Here is a 14,825-nt window from a genome sequence, read left to right on the forward strand (position 1 = left end):
TGCTGAAGGCTTGAAAGCGCTTTCTGCAGGACGATCACTATCACTGCTAAGCGCATGAACAACACCTAGATTGGAAGTACGCTCGACTTCCTGAAGACTAGAGCGATCAACTTTACTTGTAGAACGTTTAACCTGTCGTTCATCTCGGTGTATCGCCGCACGTCCAACGCGTTTACAAACTTGATCAACAAGCGTTCCCCGAGTCTCCGCCTTCCGCCGTTTAGTGTTAAGAGAGGATGATTCTATATTATGGTAGCCTTTCATGAATGATGAAAGCTTTTGCTGCATTTCTTGCAACATCTTAAAATTACTGTCTTACGAAACACTAATCGCGAGCTCGTCCTCTCCACTGCTCACCAACTGCTTAGAGCGAACAGCAGGAAAAATCCAATCTGGAGGCGGCGAAGGAGCGTGAAACGATGTCGCGCCTATTTCGGATAATTGTTCAACAGCAGGACTATTTTCTAAAACCCTGGCAAAACGCTTGGAAGGCGAGCTTCCTTCAGATGAAAAGCGTTCAGGGCTGCTTTCGTTGTCGTCTTTCCAATGACTACAGCCTGCCTGTGATGTCTTGGCAGGACGATGGTCAAACTTCCTCTTAAGAGAACTGGAAGTTCCAACCTCTTTTAAGGAAATCATCCTCCGATGATGAGCCAAACATTTTAACCTCATCTTTACTGCAGTAAGGGCAAATGTCCTGGGAATCGTCAACACGAACGCTCGCGGGAACGTCTGCTCAGTAATTAGTGCCTCTCGTTTTCATTCGTCTTTCGATATTCCTTCTCCCAGGGGTTGGGGAGCTTGGAAGAGGTCCAGGACTATGAGAACGACAGGCCCGAGCAGACGTACCCTCCACAGCACTAATAACACTCACTGTACCTTTAACACTTTCACTTTTTAGCTGTTTAACATCAGCCATTAACTGCATTCTATCCGCAGCAATACTCTACCTTCGTACCCAATGCCTGGATCGCCAACATCATATCTTTCAGTGTTGCCTGTACTCGTAGTGGGATCTGGAACTACCACTACAGGAGAAGGAATAGGAACAGTGACATGGGAAGAGGAATCTTTAGAAGAAAGAGAACAACTTAAGTCTTACCCTATCCTTTTCTAACTTTTGTATATAGCTATTAAAATTCAGCCACTCCTGATCAGAGAAAATAAGGCATTCGTCACACCTATCATCAAGTGTGCAAACTTTACCCCTACATTTAATACATAATGAATGAGGATCAATGAAGGCCTTTGATAAACGGGTCTTACACCCACTAGCACACACCCTAAACCCACTGGAGGGGGTAGCCATTTTGAACTTTGACAGAGAGATCAAATACAAGCAAGGGTCCAAAAATCAATATCCAAACATATAACTAAAGTATCCAAACGAAACCAGAATCATTGTACTTCACCAATTAGGGACAGCAACAATCTGTCAAAAAGCGAGGAGAATATCCAACCAATGTTACCGCTAGCGCCGGCAGGGAAAGACATGAATGCCAATGGAATGGTTTCTGGGTACCTTGGCAGGGGCGCATGGGTAGTACACCTGGCTATCCAATCGGCAATTGGCACGAGTTTTGAATTTTTCTGCCGTGACGTAAGCAATATATATAACCACCAGGTTAAGTCTTGTGCTTAAAATAAGCAAAGTTTGCTAGTACCGAGAGCATACCTGTACGCCTGCTATTTGGTAGCTGAAGACAAAGTGGCTGCTATGTGAGATGGCAGTGCACAGGTATGGGGGTTACCCAATTACCCATTAACAACCACCTCCAAATTGCTAGAGATTCTAAAATCAGAGTTTAGTGCTTCGCTGAAATTGTGCACCTATTAACCCTTTTACCCCCAAAAGGACATACAGGTACGTTTCACAAAAGCCATCCCTTTACCCCCATGGACATACCGGTACTTCCTTGCAAAAAAATGCTATAAAAAATTTTTTTTTCATATTTTTGATAAGTTTTTGAGAAAATTCAGGCATTTTCCAAGAGAATGAGACCAACCTGACACCTCTAAGACAAAAATTAAGGCTGTTAGAGCAATTTTAAAAAAATATACTGCAAAATGTCCTGGGAAAAAAATAACCCCCTGGGGGCTAAGGGTCGGAAATTTCCAAATAGCCTGGGGGTAAAAGGGTTAAAAAGCAGAGGGTTTGTGTTCCTGTAGAACTGACAAAATTTACCCGAATAATATTACGCGCCTTCACCAAGTTAATCGGGTCTGTGACACACAATCTGACAAGTGGTAAGGTCTGACTATCCTCATTTTTCCATTGTTAAATTAATTCCTTTTCCTTTTTACCAACTGAAATACGCTTTGGGTTTTACCCTGTGGTCCTAACAAATTAAGACGCGCTCAGAAATATTTGCAATGGACGAAAATGCAAAAATACCTGAAAACAAAATTTTAAGTTATCAGAAAAAAAAAAATTGAACCCAAATTAGTTTTGGAATAGGATTCAATATCACCAAAAGTCAGAGTGGTTGCACATGGGGATCCTATCAAAGTATTTATTTTAATGTTACTGTTCTTAAAATATTTGATTTTTCCTAGTTTCCTTTCCACACTGGGCTATTTTCCCTGTTTGGATACCTGGGCTTACAGCATCCTTCTTTTCCAACTAGGGATATAGCTTAGCAAGTAATAATAACAATACAACACAGCTTGCTAAGTTATGATACAACCATTGTACTTGTTCTAGCACTACTTTACCACTTGGTAAAGCAGGTCTTTCACAATAAAAAATCATGCTCAATACTCTTTTACTACCTTGCATCAATATTGGAAAAGGAAACTTCTATACCTAACCTACACAATCAATGTACAGTATATATTTATGCAATATCTAAATACAACTAGCGTGAACAAAAGTTACGATCAACAGACACCATTAAGAAATGTACAGGATGTAGCATGTTAACCAACCTTCTCCAACACATGTGAAATGGATTTTTATGATAAAACAAAGTTTTATGAATACTTACCTGGCAGTTATATACATATAGCCGAGTCTCTGACTGTGGCAGAATTTAATAGAAAATCGCGGCAACCGCCTTGTGGTGGTTGTGTGGTTAGATGGTTAACAACCCTTACAGGGTGGTACTTGGAATCATTCCCATTTTCTGTTCCTCAGATTATCTTTGCCCGACCTGTCTCCTGAGGGGAGGTGGGTGGGCTTTAAAATATATATATAACTGCCAGGTAAGTATTCATAAAACTTTGTTTTATCATAAAAACTCCATTTTTATGAATCGTACTTACCTGGCAGTTATATATATAGCTGATTCACACATATGGAGGAGGGAAACATACAGAAAAACATAGTTGGGGAAACAACAAAAGAGTTGTAGGAGAACAAACACCTTGATTCCTTACCTGCTAAGGTAGCTGACTTCAAAGGTAACTGCCTCTAGAGTCGCTTTCCCTTAGGAGTGTTCAGCCAGGAGTAGACCTGCTACGCTGCAAACAACTCAATCGAGTCTGTCAAAGGGGTAGGACCAAAACCTTGACTAGACTTCAGAAACTACCTTCCCATATAATAAAAACCCGCAACCTTACTAAAGCTAACCACCTAACCTTGCAGAAATAGATATAAACTATCTATCTGGACTGAGGGAACCGTACCACAAGACGAGGACCTCAGACAACCATAAAAACACAAACCCATATACAAGTAAATGAACTAAGGTTGAGTGGGGGTAGTAACTCCTTTGCCTAATACAGAAGCCGCAGCTACGTAAGGCCCAAAGTATAACACTTGTCATAATCCACTCTTACCTCTCTGAGGTAATGAGAAGCGAAGACAGAGTTGCTCCTCCAGAACGTTGCGTCCATGATCTGCCTAACTGACATATTTTTCCGGTATGCCAGTGAGGCAGCAATGGCTCTTACTTCGTGAGCCCGTACTTTTAACAGGGCGAAGTTTTCTTCCTCACAAAAGAGGTGGGCTTCCCTAATAGTTTCCCTCAGGAAAAAGGACAAAGCGTTCTTTGACAGGGGTTTTTGAGGATCCTTCACCGAACACCACAAGGAGTTGGAAGCACCCCTCACGTTCTTAGTGTGGGCCAAATAAGCCTTGAGAGCCCTAACCGGGCAGAGGAGGCTTTCCTGTTCCTGACCCACTAGATTCGTGAGGTTAGGGACTTCAAAAGTCCTGGGCCAGGGTTTCGAAGGGTTCTCATTCTTGGCGAGAAAGTCAAACCTCAAGGCACAAACCGCTCCATTTTGGGTGAAGCCTACACGCTTCTTGATTGCCTGGACCTCGCTGATCCTCCTGGCAGTCGCTAGAGTCAAAAGGAAGAGGGTTTTCTTTGTCACATCTCGCAGAGGCGCTTGCGAGATAGGCTCAAACTTCTTGGAGCACAAAAACTTAAACACCACATCCAGGTTCCAAGAAGGGGGTCTTAACTGCACCTGCTTCGTTGTCTCAAAGGACCTAATGAGGTCCTGCAAGTCCTTATTCTGAGATAACTCTAAGCCTCTATGCCTAAAGACGGTTGAGAGCATGCTCCTGTATCCTTTAATGGTAGATAAAGCCAGCTTAGCATCCTGCCTGAGGTACAAAGTAAGTCTGCAATCTGGCTTAAAGAGGTAGAGGATGAGGAAACCTTGTGTCTCCTGCACCAAGCTCTAAAGGTCTCCCACTTTGACTGGTAGACTCTTTGTGAAGAGATCCTCCTTGCTCTGGCAATAGCTTTCGCCGCTTGTGCCGAAAAGCCTCGAGATCTAACGAGCTTCTCAACAGTCTGAAGGCAGTCAGATTGAGAGCGAGGGGGTTTTGATGAAATCTCTCGAAGTGGGGTTGTCTGAGAAGATCTGGACTTTCCGGGAGTCTTCTTGGAATGTCCATCAGCAACCCTACCACTTCGGTGAACCATTCCCTCGCAGGCCAGAATGGATCCACTAGGATTATTCGTCCCGAATCGAAGAGAGCGAATTTCCTGACAACCAGATTGATGATCTTGAACGGGGGAAAGGCATACATGTCCAGCCGCGTCCAATCCATCAAGAAGGCATCCACTGCAACAGCTTCCTCGTCCGGGACTAGGGAGCAGTAGTTGGGGATCCTCTTGTTTAGACTGGAGGCGTAAAGGTCTATTACAGGTCTGCCCCACAACTTCCAGCGGCTCCGACAGACATGCGAGTTGAGAGTCCATTCTGTGGGAAGGACTTGTCCCCTCCTGCTGAGCATGTTTGCCCTGATGTTTCTCTGCCCTTGAACAAACCTTGTCAACAGCTGAGTCTCGTTCTCGTTCGCCCAAAGGAGAAGCTCTCTCGCAGTTGAGAACAGAGATAGGGAGTGAGTTCCCCCTTGCTTCCTTATGTACGCGAGAGCTGTGGTGTTGTCGGAATTGATCTCTACAGTCTTTCCTGACACCGAGGTTTTGAAGGCCCTTAGCCCCAACAAAATGGCCATCAATTCCTTCCTGTTGATATGCCAACTGATCTGACTCCCTTCCCAAATACCTGAGACCTCTTTGTTCCCTAGTGTTGCTCCCCAGCCTGACTCGGACGCGTCTGAGAATAACACTAGGTCGGGGTTCTTCTTGAACAAGGAGATCCCTTTTCCCAACAGAGCTGGGTCCAGCCACCACATCAAAAGATCCTTGATCTTTGTCGGGATGGGAAAAGAAAAAGTGTCCTCCTGGATCTTTCTGTTCCAAACCTTTGCGAGGAAGTGTTGCAGAGGCCTTAGGTGCAGTCTCCCCAACAGGACAAACTGCTCCAGGGAGGATAGAGTTCCCAACAGACTCATCCACTCCTTCGCTGAGCATTCCTGCTTCCTCAAAAAGTCTTTGACTTTGTCCAGGCACCTGGTCTGCCTCTCCTGGGAGGGAGAAGCCTGAAAAAGAACTGAATTCAGAAGTATCCCCAAATAGAGAATAGTCTGATTCGGCTCGGTCTGAGACTTCCCCCAGTTGACGATGAGTCCCAGGTCCTGAGTCATCATATACGTCTTCATTAGGTCCTCCAGACATTTTTCTTTCGACTGTGACCGGATCAGCCAGTCGTCTAGATAGAAGGATACCCTTATCCCCTCCTGGTGTAACCAGCCTGCCACATTCGCCATTAGTCTGGTGAAAACTTGGGGAGCTGTGCTGAGACCGAAGCAAAGTGCACTGAATTGGAAGCACTTGCCCTGGAACACAAATCTCAGATATCTCCTCGAAGATGGATGAATGGGGACGTGAAAATAAGCGTCCTGCAGGTCGAGAGAAACCATGGGGACGTGAAAATAAGCGTCCTGCAGGTCGAGAGAAACCATGGGGACGTGAAAATAAGCGTCCTGCAGGTCGAGAGAAACCATCCAGTCTCCTGGACAAACTGCAGCCAGCACTGACTGAGTCGTCTCCATGGAGACCTTTGTTTTCTCCACGAAGGCGTTCAGAGAGCTGACATCTAGGACTGGTCTCCATCCACCCGAGTTCTTGGGAACCAGAAACAGGCGATTATAAAAGCCTGGGGAGGCGAGGTCTTGAACCGGCTCTATTGCTCCCTTGACTAACATCTGGTCGACTAGCTCCAGAAGAGCCTCTCGTTTCCCTGCGTCGGTGTACTGAGCCACTAAGGCTAGGGGAGTGTCTGAGAGAGGTGGTTTCTTTAAAAAGGGGATCTTGTAACCTTTCTTGACGACTGAGAGGGACCAGGTGTCCGCCCCTCTCCTTTTCCAAGACTGCTAAAAACGAGACAGTCTTGCCCCTACTGGTGTCTGGAGGACTTCCATCTCATTTTCTGGACCGGGGCCTAAACGCACCTCTGCTGGTCCTTGGCCCTGACTCTTGTCTTCTCCCCCTAAAATCCGCTCTCGAGGAGATCCTGCCCCGAAAGGGTTGTTGAAACTTCTCTTCCTTCTTCAGAGGAGCAGGAGCAACAGGTAAGGTCTTCCTAGCAGACCGAGACAAAAGGTCCTGAGTAGCCTTCTGTGCCAGAGAAAGGGAGATATCTCTGACCAGAGCTTCAGGAAAAAGATGACGTGAAAAAGGGGCGTAAAGCAGCTCCGACTTCTGGGCAACAGTCACAGATCTAGAGGTTAAAGAGCACAAAAGGGCCCTCTTCTTTAAGACCTGTGCTGAGAAAAGGAAAGCCAATTCATTCGCTCCATCCCTTAGAGCTTCGTCCATGCAGGACATGATACTCGTCAGGTCCTTCGTGTCCTCCAGGAGTTCTGACTTCCTGGCCAGAGTCCCGAGAGACCAGTCAAGGAAGCTGAAAACTTCGAAAACCCTGAAAATTCCCTTGAAGGGGTGATCAAGCTCCAACATGGACCACATCACCTTGGCAGAGTTTAATGCATGCCTTCTTGCCGAGTCCACAAGAGCCGAGAAGTCACCTTGGGAGGAGGCAGGCACTCCTAACCCCAAAGGTTCCCCTGTCTCATACCACAGACCGGCCTTGGAAGCGAGCCGAGACGGTGGAAAAGAAAAGGTGGTCTTGACAGCTTGTCTCCGTTCCTTCATCCAATCATCCACCTTAGCGAGAGCTTTCCTGGCCGAAATTGAAAGTTTCATTTTGATGAAGGCCGAAGACTTGGTAGCTTTCTTCCTGGTAAATTGAGACTGAGGAGAACAAGGGGCCGAAGGTTGAAATTCCTCCCCATAAAGTTCCAAAAGAGAGCGAGAAAGAACCTTATAATCACTATAAGAGTCAGCAGGTTTTTCTTCCTCTTCCGAAATATCTTCGAGGTCCTGCTCAAGGATAACATCCTGAAGAGTTGGGCTGCCAGCAGTCTGGCACCAAGAGCTGTTTGAATCCTCGCGCCGAGCACCGCTAACATCCAGTCGGCGAGAAGCGGTATCGTCACGATGACGAGAAACGGTATCATCACGATGACGAGAAGCGGTATCGTCACGATGACGAAAAGCGGTATCGTCACGATGACGAGAAACGGAATCGTCCTTAAGATGCAGGCTGTCTTCACCTTGACAATCCAGACTGCATTCATCCTGTTTCCTAAGAAACGAGGCGGTAACGTCCTGGCGTTTCGAAAGAGAAACGGAATCGTCACGGCGCCGAGAACGAGAGGCAGTATCGTCCTGGCGCCGAGAGAGAGGGGAAGGAAATTCCTGGCAGCGAGCTGATGAAGAGGGTGTGCGTTGTCGTACGGCCGACGAAGTGCGCAGAGGTTTCTTGGGAGAGATACTAAGTTCTCTCTTAGAAGAAGATCTCTCAACAGGCAAAGAGACGTCCTTACGTCTGATGGACTGAGAAGGGTGGCTGAAAGCTTTACATAACGATGAAAGTTGTTCCTGCATAACCATGAAAGCTTTAGCAACCTCCGCTGGCTCTCGCGGTGCCAAAAACGGCAGTTGTTGTACGGCTTGACTGGCAGCGCTGGCAGAAGAAGCAGGGAGTTTAGCAGGATTAACTGGGCTAAGGACTCTTAACAGGAACAACATCGAAATCGTCTTCCGAAGGATCAGGATCTCGGCTACTCGAACCGGGAGAGGGAGAGCGAGACTGCACATCCCGGTTCCACCCTCTCTTCATTGGTCTTGATTCGTAACGCCAATTACGTCTGGGAGAACGATCAGGCGAAGACACAAACGTATCCGACACGCCTTTTCTACGGCGGTCAAGAGCAGCCTGGGAGATCGCAACAGGAATGTCTGAGGCGACGACTGACCAAGGATAAGCACCTCTCACCCCTTTCAGCTTTCGACGTACCTTCTCCCTTGGTCCTGGGAGCTTGGTAGAGGTCTAGACCTAGGGGTACGACAGATTCGATCAGTCGCCACCTCCACTGCACTTTCACAAGCACTAATTTCACTTACACCCTTACCTTTAAAGGCCTCCAATTGTGCTTTAATGGCCTCTAATTCAGCAGCTAATTTAGCATACCCAGGGTCATCCGTAGGCACAGATCCTGTAGAAGGGGCAGGAGTTACTTCATTCGGGGAAGGAATAACTTCCAAAGAGGTTACAAGTAAAGGGTCAATAGATAAATCTAAGCTAGGCTCACTAGCAGACTTTGACTTTGATTTAGCTCTTCTAACTATCAACCTCAAGTTTGCGCACATAGCGCTTCATAGCTAACCAATTATCATCATTTAAAACCTTGCATTCCTTGCACCTATTATCTAGAGCACATTCAAACCCCCTGCAACCCATACAGATAGTGTGAGGGTCAACCGACACTTTCGGCAACCTCACCTTGCAAATATCATTCGCACAAACACGAAAATGAATTTTTTCACTCACGATAAGAAAGGAAAAAAGACAAAAAACAAAAAACAAACACGATTGCCAAATCCCAACACAGTGTACTTCACCAAAAACGAAGTCCAAAAAGGCGATGAAGGGAAAGCGAACCGAAAAAACTCTAAATGGCGGACCAACGATGTTGTCGATCCGGCCGGCAGAGATAATCTGAGGAACAGAAAACGGGAATGATTCCAAGTACCACCCTGTAAGGGTTGTTAACCATCTAACCACACAACCACCACAAGGCGGTTGCCGCGATTTTCGATTAAATTCTGCCACAGTCGGAGACTCAGCTATATATATATAACTGCCAGGTAAGTACTATTCATAAAAAGTCAAATTTGTCAAAATCCTTTACCATGAATAAATTCATAAATTTGAAAAAAAAAAATTTACCAAGCAATACAAACCAGAATCCTCTACTTGTGGATACTTGGATCTTACCATCCAAAAGGTTTGCTTTCGTAGATCCGACAAGTCGGAGGGGGTCCGTCTGGGTTGGATCTTACCATCCAAAAGGTTCGCCTATCGTAGATCCGACAAGTCGGAGGGGGTCCGTCTGGGACGGATCTTACCATCCAAAAGGTTCGCCTTTCGTAGATCCGACAAGTCGGAGGGGGTCCGTCTGGGTTGGATCTTACCATCCAAAAGGTTCGCCTTTCGTAGATCCGACAAGTCGGAGGGGGTCCGTCTGGGTTGGATCTTACCATCCAAAAGGTTCGCCTTTCGTAGATCCGACAAGTCGGAGGGGGTCCGTCTGGGTTGGATCTTACCATCCAAAAGGTTCGCCTTTCGTAGATCCGACAAGTCAGAGGGGGGTCCGTCTGGGATATCATTCAAGTAATGTACTTGGTTTTCCAGGGATCATTTTGTGGCATAACTCAATTATCATTCTGTCCGTTGTGATTGGTGCGAGTCCCAATGATGTCGTTTCGCTTTGCCTATAGCATTGCGAGCTTCCACAGTGATTTGCTATGGGTGCCGACAGCTGTATTCCAGTTGCCAATTAGCGAGAAGCTATAATGCGGAATTATCAGTTACCAAACTCTGTAAATCAACCGACACTGCCATAAAGGGCTGATTGCATACTTACATCAGCTCAATATATCTGTAAAATAAGTGGTTAAAGGAGATACAGGTCCACAAATTACAAGCAACTGGTGAGTCCCAATGGTGTCGTTTCGCTTTGCCTATAGCATTGCGAGCTTCCGCAGTGATTTGCTATGGGTGCCAACAGCTGTATTCCAGTTGCCAATTAGCAAGAAGCTATAATGCGGAATCAACAGTTACCAAACTCTATACTGTAAATCAACCAACACATACTTACATCAGCTCAATATATCTGTAAAATAAGTGGTTAAAGGAGTTACAGGTCCTCAAATTACAAGCAATTGGTGTCGTTTCGCTTTGCCTAGGGCATTGTGAGCTTCCGCAGTGATTTGCTATGGGTGCCGACAGCTGTATTCCAGTTGCCAATTAGCGGGAAGCTATAATGCGGAATCAACAGTTACCAAACTCTGTAAATCAAGCGACACTGCCTTAAAGGGCACATTGCATACTTACATCAGCTCAATATATCTGTAAAATAAGTGGTTAAAGGAGATACAGGTCCACAAATTACAAGCAACTAGTGAGTCCCAATGGTGTCGTTTCCCTTTGCCTAGAGCATTGTGAGCTTCCGCAGTGATTTGCTATGGGTGCCGACAGCTGTATTCCAGTTGCCAATTAGCGAGAAGCTATAATGCGGAATCATCAGCTACCAAACTCTATAAATCAACCCACACATACTTATATCAGCTCAATATATCTGTAAAATAAGTGGTTAAAGGAGTTACAGGTCCTCAAATGACAAGCAATTGGTGTCGTTTCGCTTTGCCTACAGCATTGCGAGCTTCCGCAGTGATTTGCTATGGGTGCCAATAGCTGTATTCCAGTTGCCAATTGGCGGGAAGCTATAATGCGGAATCATCAGCTACCAAACTCTATAAATCAACCAACACATACTTATATCAGCTCAATATATCTGTAAAATAAGTGGTTAAAGGAGTTACAGGTCCTCAAATGACAAGCAATTGGTGTCGTTTCGCTTTGCCTACAGCATTGCGAGCTTCCGCAGTGATTTGCTATGGGTGCCAATAGCTGTATTCCAGTTGCCAATTGGCGGGAAGCTATAATGCGGAATCATCAGTTACCAAACTCTGTAAATCAACCGACACTGCCATAAAGGGCTGATTGCATACTTACATCAGCTCAATATATCTGTAAAATAAGTGGTTAAAGGAGTTACAGGTCCACAAATTACAAGCAATTGGTGTCGTTTCGCTTTGCCTATAGCATTGTGAGCTTCCGCAGTGATTTGCTATGGGTGCCGACAGCTGTATTCCAGTTGCCAATTAGCGAGAAGCTATAATGCGGAATCATCAGCTACCAAACTCTATAAATCAACCAACACATATTTATATCAGCTCAATATATCTGTAAAATAAGTGGTTAAAGGAGTTACAGGTCCTCAAATGACAAGCAATTGGTGTCGTTTCGCTTTGCCTACAGCATTGCGAGCTTCCGCAGTGATTTGCTATGGGTGCCAATAGCTGTATTCCAGTTGCCAATTGGCAGGAAGCTATAATGCGGAATCATCAGTTACCAAACTCTGTAAATCAACCGACACTGCCTTAAAGGGCACATTGCATACTTACATCAACTCAATATATCTGTAAAATAAGTGGTTAAAGGAGATACAGGTCCACAAATTACAAGCAACTAGTGAGTCCCAATGGTGTCGTTTCCCTTTGCCTAGAGCATTGTGAGCTTCCGCAGTGATTTGCTATGGGTGCCAATAGCTGTATTCCAGTTGCCAATTGGCAGGAAGCTATAATGCGGAATCATCAGTTACCAAACTCTGTAAATCAACCGACACTGCCTTAAAGGGCACATTGCATACTTACATCAACTCAATATATCTCTAAAATAAGTGGTTAAAAGAGATACAGGTCCACAAATTACAAGCAACTGGTGAGTCCCAATGGTGTCGTTTCCCTTTGCCTAGAGCATTGTGAGCTTCCGCAGTGATTTGCTATGGGTGCCAATAGCTGTATTCCAGTTGCCAATTGGCAGGAAGCTATAATGCGGAATCATCAGTTACCAAACTCTGTAAATCAACCGACACTGCCTTAAAGGGCACATTGCATACTTACATCAACTCAATATATCTGTAAAATAAGTGGTTAAAGGAGTTACAGGTCCACAAATTACAAGCAACTGGTGAGTCCCAATGGTGTCGTTTCCCTTTGCCTAGAGCATTGTGAGCTTCCGCAGTGATTTGCTATGGGTGCCAATAGCTGTATTCCAGTTGCCAATTAGCGGGAAGCTATAATGCGGAATCATCAGTTACCAAACTCTGTAAATCAACCGACACTGCCTTAAAGGGCACATTGCATACTTACATCAACTCAATATATCTGTAAAATAAGTGGTTAAAGGAGTTACAGGTCCACAAATTACAAGCAACTGGTGAGTCCCAATGGTGTCGTTTCCCTTTGCCTAGAGCATTGTGAGCTTCCGCAGTGATTTGCTATGGGTGCCAATAGCTGTATTCCAGTTGCCAATTAGCGGGAAGCTATAATGCGGAATCATCAGTTACCAAACTCTGTAAATCAACCGACACTGCCTTAAAGGGCACATTGCATACTTACATCAACTCAATATATCTGTAAAATAAGTGGTTAAAGGAGTTACAGGTCCACAAATTACAAGCAACTGGTGAGTCCCAATGGTGTCGTTTCCCTTTGCCTAGAGCATTGTGAGCTTCCGCAGTGATTTGCTATGGGTGCCAATAGCTGTATTCCAGTTGCCAATTAGCGGGAAGCTATAATGCGGAATCATCAGTTACCAAACTCTGTAAATCAACCGACACTGCCTTAAAGGGCACATTGCATACTTACATCAACTCAATATATCTGTAAAATAAGTGGTTAAAGGAGTTACAGGTCCACAAATTACAAGCAACTGGTGAGTCCCAATGGTGTCGTTTCCCTTTGCCTAGAGCATTGTGAGCTTCCGCAGTGATTTGCTATGGGTGCCAATAGCTGTATTCCAGTTGCCAATTGGCAGGAAGCTATAATGCGGAATCATCAGTTACCAAACTCTGTAAATCAACCGACACTGCCTTAAAGGGCACATTGCATACTTACATCAACTCAATATATCTGTAAAATAAGTGGTTAAAGGAGTTACAGGTCCACAAATTACAAGCAACTGGTGAGTCCCAATGCTGTCGTTTCCCTTTGCCTAGAGCATTGTGAGCTTCCGCAGTGATTTGCTATGGGTGCCGACAGCTGTATTCCAGTTGCCAATTAACGAGAAGCTATAATGCGGAATCATCAGCTACCAAACTCTATAAATCAACCAACACATACTTACATCAGCTCAATATATCTGTAAAATAAGTGGTTAAAGGAGTTACAGGTCCACAAATTACAAGCAACTGGTGAGTCCCAATGGTGTCGTTTCCCTTTGCCTAGAGCATTGTGAGCTTCCGCAGTGATTTGCTATGGGTGCCGACAGCTGTATTCCAGTTGCCAATTAGCGGGAAGCTATAATGCGGAATCAACAGTTACCAAACTCAGTAAATCAACCGACACTGCCTTACAGGACAGATTCCATTTCAGTGACAATTTAGTGGCCAATTCAAAACCCGACATCATCTCCTCTTAAGCCTATTGACGCAAAAGGGCCTCGGTTAGATTTTACCAGTCGTCTCTATCTAGAGCTTTTAATTCAATACTTGTCCATTCATCACCACCTACTTTCCACTTCATAGTCCTCAGTCATGTAGGCCTGGGTCTCCCAACATCTTCATAAAGGCCAGCACCCAGTTCAAAAGACAATTTAGTACCCAATTCAAAACCTAAGAGGATTTCAAGACAAGCAACGTGGTATAAAAAAAAAAAAAAAAAAAAATATCAGGAAGCCTGTTAGAAAGCTACAAAGTATGTGCGGATCGGTGCAAGGGGGTAAAATTATATAACAGCGCAATAACCAGTCTGTAGAAAAGACTTTTTAATGTATTTTGAAGGATTATGATAATAATTTCTGGCAAAAACCCATGGTTTTAGTTGTGGTAGGTCGACTATCACAACAAAAAAGCTATGGCTTTGCGCTAGGTAACGTCATCAATTATAATATACACCTACAAATATATTCTGTACTAGTCACACTAGTCATATTTAAACAAACTTTTTGAAACTGATTTTTCCGCCAGTTACCATCATGAAAAGTCATCGTAATAAAAAGTTACCGTAGCCAAAAGGGAGTAATAGTAATTTAACACGGTCAAAACACTGGAGCTTCTATTTGCCCGGACTTTCAGATGCAAAAAAAAAAAAAAAAAAAAAAAAAAAAAAAAAAAAAAAAAAAAAAAAAAAATTACATCCCATTTTCTATGGAGTCGTTTGTAGCAACGTTCATGTTACAACTACCTCCATACATATTTTAACTAATGATTGGTTGTTTTTTGCTCTTTCGCACTCGCGATTTAATATTCTCTAATCATTCCTATGTTATAGCAAGTGGAACATGTTTCGCAACGCTCGTTAGCTCCGTACGCTTGTGTGTCACCGTTA

This window comes from Palaemon carinicauda, unplaced genomic scaffold, assembly GCF_036898095.1.
Source record: "Palaemon carinicauda isolate YSFRI2023 unplaced genomic scaffold, ASM3689809v2 scaffold70, whole genome shotgun sequence".
NCBI lineage: Eukaryota > Metazoa > Arthropoda > Malacostraca > Decapoda > Palaemonidae > Palaemon > Palaemon carinicauda.